We start from the raw sequence: 4287 nt of genomic DNA, 5'->3' as shown, positions 1-4287 counted from the left end.
CCAGTTTTGAGCTGCCAGATCTGTTCATTTCTTCCCTCAGATATAATTGAAATAACAAAATTCTGAACAAATGCATGAACTAAATATAAAGGAGAGAGAAATAAATACTGACAAAATAGATGGCAGCATTTGGAAGGGAAAAAGATTTCAGTTTTATTATTGATGAGTGAGAGGAATTTCTCACACTTTGGGGCTTCTGTAAGTGGATTTACTGTATCAGAGTAGAAGTACTGTATCAGGCCTTGTTCGCTCAGTTGGTAGAGTATGAGACTTTTAATCTCAGGGTCTTGGATTTGATACCCTTGTTGCGTGGTTGTTCTTCCCTTTTTCAGTCTTCATCGGCAGAGAGTTCAAGGAGTCTTTGAAATTAAATTCAACAACATCATCAGATTTCAACGCCCCACCCCCGTCCCAGTGTAGTTGACAGGACCCACAACCTCTGCCCTCCCCCCTCCCCCCTCCCCCCCGTCCCAGTGTAGTTGACAGGACTCTCAACCTCTGCCTTCCCCCTTCCCCTCCCTCCCAGAACTGCGACAGGGTTCCCCTTGATCCAAGGTTGGCATATATTATCATTCAGGAGCAAGAAAAATCGAAAGGAACCTAACAAGAAAACCCAGTCTCCAGATGTGAGAATCTATAGATTTGCTTTGGGAAAGTGAATCAGAGCAGAATGAAGGGTGAACTGTCCGACTGCCCAGAAGAGATGAAGACACAGCTCAGTCAGCACGTTCCCCTGGTTTATGATGCTGGAACATTCCTCACACAGAAAATATTCAACCTGATGACAAACGTGCTTACAGCCGATAATTTATTAAGATAATTTTTTTTTGAGCTACAACACAAACAGCTACTCGACAATGTGGAAAATTGCCCAGGTGTGCCCTGTCCATAAAAAAAAAGCAGGACAAATCCAATCTGACCAATTACCTCCCCATCAGTCTACTGTCAATCATCAGCACAGTGATGGAAGATGTCATCAACAGTGATATCAATCACCACGCATTTAGCAATAAACTGCTCATCGATGCTCAGTTTAGATTCCGCCACGGCCTCTCAGATCCAGGCAAACATTTGGAAGCTGGAGTATAATGTGGGGAAATGTGAGGTTATTCACTTTGGTAGTAAGAACAGATAAATTAAATATTATTTAAATTGCGAGAGACTACAGAATGCTGCGGTATGGAAGGATCTGGGTGTCTTCGTACGTGAATCACAAAAAGTTAGCATGCAGGTAGAGCAAATAATTAGGAAGGCAAATGGAATTTTACCCATTATTACAAAGGGGAATGGAGTATAAAAGGAGAGAAGTCTTGCTACAAATGTACAGGGTGTTGGTGAAACCACACCTGGAGTACTGTGAACAGTTTTGGTCTCCTTATTTAAGGAGGGATATACTTGCATTGGAGGCAATTCAGAGAAAGAGGTGGTCAACTGTCTCTTCCCCGCCACAGCCACCTCGAGGGCATTGAGCGGAGGGGGTGAGACTTCGGGCATGCAGGAAGGATCTGATGGGGAGGGCTCTTCTCACCACCAGCCAAGTTTCATCTTGGTGCATGTGTGAAAGTTATGGTGATGAGGCATTCCGCCAAATGACTTTGGAAGTTTGCTCGGGGAACCATCCGACTGGATCCACCACCTCCTTTTCCTGTAGGGCCTTGAGGACATTCCATGCAGACCACTACCTGAAGGATTGGTGGTCAAAGATGTTTTTCCACAGAAACTTTCCCACGAAGGATAGGTGGTACGGCACAGTCCAACTGGATGGAGCATTCCGCGGCAATGTGACCAGGCCCATCCTTCACAACGCTGGGGACAGATAGAACCTCAGCACGTAGTGACACTTGGAGATTGTGCACGTGGAATCTGCGCACAGCTTGATGCAGCTGCACACGAAGGTAGTCATCAGGATGAGGGCGACGTTGGGTACATTTTTCCCGCCCTTATCCAGGGGTTTGAAGATCGTGTCCCTCCAGACCTGGTCCATTTTGGAACCCCATATGAAGCGGAAAATGGCTCGGGTGATCGCCACAGCGCAGGAGTGGCGTATGGGCCAGAACTGCACCACGTACAGCAACGTGAGCGCCTCGCACCTGATCACCAGGTTCTTACCCACAATGGAGAGAGATCGCTGCTCCCACATGCTCAGCTTATGGTGTATCCTGGCTACTCGCTACTTCCAGGTTTTGGTGCACGCCCCGGCCCTTCCGAACCATATCCCCAGCAACTTCAGGTAGTCTGACCTGACGGCGAAGGGGACAAAGGATCGGTCAGCCCAGTTCCCAAAGAACATGGCATCGCACTTGCCGTGGTTAACTTTGGCTACCGAGGCGAGTTCGAACTGGTCGCAGATGCTGATCAGTCTGCGAACGGACAGCGGATCCGAGCAAAAGACGGCGACGTCATCCAGGTACAGGGAAGTTTTAACCTGAGTGACTCCACTGCCTCGGATTGTAACACCTCCCTTCTGCTTGCATCCTTCCTAATAGACTCAGCAAAGGGTTCAATACAGCAAACAAACAAGACAGAGGAGAGAGGACTGCCCTGTCTGTCTTTGCAAAGCAAGTGCAGAAAAAGATGCAGTGGTTTTTATCGCAGTTCATCCCAAGCAGCTGTGTAACACAGGAGTCTGTGCTCCACAGGCTGTTCTCAGGGATGCACACCGAGATAAACATAAACTGCTGCTGGAGGACTATCAATTCGGTGAAAGACACCCTTTGGTCTGCCCGAAACTTTCTGGTCTTCCAGCGCAAAGAGTTGTTCACGACCTAATGTTGCAGACTGGCACATTCCAAGGTCCAAGACTACGTGCTGAGGGACGCACTACAGCTTGGGGCAAAGGTTCACTGGGGAAGACCACTGTGTAAGGTACCCCCACGAAGGTGAACTGAGGGACTGGATCCATGGAAATCCCCTCGGGCTGTATCCAGAAAATATTTCTCCGCCTCCAGGCTCACTTCTTTTGACCAGGAGTCCTCCTCCCGACCAGCAGACCCATTCACCCACCTCCAGCATTCTCCCTCTACCTGGACCCCTCCCCTGGCCACTTACCCACTCTTGATCTCGTCATTGAAAACTGTCGGCTGGACATTTGTCATCTCAATTTCTCTGCCCCCCTCACTCACTCTAACCTGTCCCCCTCTGATCTTGATGCACTCCGTTCTCTCAGGTCTAACCCCGACATGGTCATCAAACCTGCAGACAAGGGTGGTGCTGTTGTTGTATGGCGTACCGACCTCTACCTTGCAGAGGTTCAGCGCCAACTCACAGACACGTCTTCCTACCTCCCTCTGGACCATGACCCCATCGGCGAATATCAAGCCACCATCCAAAGGACTGTCACTGACCTCATCTCCTCTGGAGATCTTCCCTCTACAGCTTCCAACCTCATAGTCCCGCAACCCCGGACAGCCCGCTTCCACCTCCTTCCCACAATCCACAAACGGGAATGTCCCGGCAGACCCATTGTGTCAGCTTGCTCCTGCCCCACTGAACTTATTTCTTCCCATCTTGACTCTATCTTTTCTCCGCTGGTCCAGTCTCTTCCCACCTACATCCGTGACTCTTCTGACGCCTTACGTCATTTTGACAATTTCCAGTTTCCTGGTCCCAACCTCCTCCTCTTTACTATGGACGTCCAATCCCTCTGCACCTCCATCCCCCACCAGGATGGTTTGAGGGCTCTCCGCTTCTTCGTGGAACAGAGGCCCAACCAGTCCCCATCCACCACCACCCTCCTCCGCCTGGCTGAACTTGTTCTCACATTGAACAACTTCTCCTTCAACTCCACGCACTTCCTTCAAGTAAAAGGTGTCGCTATGGGTACCCGCATGGGTCCTAGTTATGCCTATCTTTTTGTGGGATATGTCGAGCATTCTTTGTTCCAGTCCTACTCAGGCCCCCTCCCCCAACTCTTTTTCCGGTATATTGATGACTGTATCGGTGCTGTTTCCTACTCCCGCCCCGAACTGGGAAACTTTATCAACTTTGCTTCCAATTTCCACTCTTCTCTCACCCTTACATGGTCCATCTCTGATACTTCCCTTCCCTTCCTCGACTTCTCTGTCTCCATCTCTGGGGATAGGTTGTCTACTAATATCCATTATAAGCCCACCGACTCCCACAGCTACCTCGACTACACTTCTTCACACCCTACCTCCTGTAAGGGCTCCATTCCATTCTCCCAGTTTCTCCGTCTTCGACGCATCTGCTCTGATGATGCTACCTTCCATGACGGTGCTTCTGGTATGACCTCCTTTTTCCTCAACGGAGGAATCCCCCCCCCCTGTT

Source organism: Heterodontus francisci, unplaced genomic scaffold, assembly GCF_036365525.1.
Source record: "Heterodontus francisci isolate sHetFra1 unplaced genomic scaffold, sHetFra1.hap1 HAP1_SCAFFOLD_58, whole genome shotgun sequence".
NCBI classification, from domain to species: domain Eukaryota; kingdom Metazoa; phylum Chordata; class Chondrichthyes; order Heterodontiformes; family Heterodontidae; genus Heterodontus; species Heterodontus francisci.
The sequence above is the reverse complement of the archived record's forward strand: the minus strand, read 5'-3'. Positions refer to the sequence as shown.